Source organism: Crocodylus porosus, unplaced genomic scaffold (genome assembly GCF_001723895.1).
Source record: "Crocodylus porosus isolate Cpor-Errol unplaced genomic scaffold, CroPor_comp1, whole genome shotgun sequence".
NCBI lineage: Eukaryota > Metazoa > Chordata > Crocodylia > Crocodylidae > Crocodylus > Crocodylus porosus.
Genome location: NW_017728906.1, coordinates 30,326,638 through 30,327,681, shown reverse-complemented (window position 1 = coordinate 30,327,681; position 1,044 = coordinate 30,326,638).

The following is a 1,044-nucleotide window of genomic DNA, read 5'->3' as shown; positions in this document are numbered from 1 at the left end:
TGACTTTTATCTTTTCCTTTTTTTATCTGTCTGGTGGCAGTTTATTTTTGTGAAGACAAAAGCAAAGGAGCTGTTAAGAAGATCTGTCTTCTTGTGCCTTCTGGTAATAGTTCACTCTGGCTATTAGACAATGGACTTACAGCTTCCTTGGTGTTTCTTTTCTATCTGATGCGCTTTAGAATCCCTTGTTGTCTTTAATTTTCCCTGCCAGGTATAACTCATTTTTAATTTCTGCTTCCCCAAATTTTTCCCTGCAAGTTCCTGCTATATTTTGGCAAGTTTCCTTGATGACTAACATGTCCTTCCATTTTCTTTATGTTTTCCTTTTGGCTTTGAGGCATGTAAGAAGCTCCTTGTGTAGCCACAGTAGTATCCTGCCATTCTTCTTAAGTTTCCATTGTGTCAGAATAGCTTGTTAAGCTTCCAGTACAATGCCATTAGAAAATTACAGCTGTCTAACCCCTTTATCCTTCATTTTTTCTGACCGTGGGACCTTACCTACTAGTTCATAGCTGTGACAAAGCACCTTTGGTGCCTGCCACTTTAAGGCTTGAGAGCAGGCAGCAGGGCTGACTGCAGGTATGGGATATGGCTAAGGAGGCAGTCACATGACCTCAGGATGTCCCTGGAATTGGAGAAGAGGGCTGAGCAGCCTCCATTTTGGACTGCAGCCTTGACCCACAGTGATACAACCTCCGTGATCTCCTCCTGATACCAGTTATGCTTCCAGGAGGCAGTGAGTATCATTACGGATGACACCAGTGTGGTTTCCTTGACAGCCCTTAAGGGCTACAGGTGAGAGTCTGGGCCTGGGCAGGTGACTACAGTGCACAGCTCAGGGACATAGTGTGGGATGAATAGGCAGGAAGTGAGACTGGGCTGGAGGCCAGTGTTGGGGTCCAGGAAAGCTGCTGCAGCTGGCCTGGGGTCACTTTTCCAGGATGCAGTATTCAGAGGCAGGTAGCAGATGGCACAGGGCCCTGGGGTCACAAAACTGTTTTAAAAGCAAGCTTGGCCAGGCAAGGAGTTGTGCCAGCCCCAGAG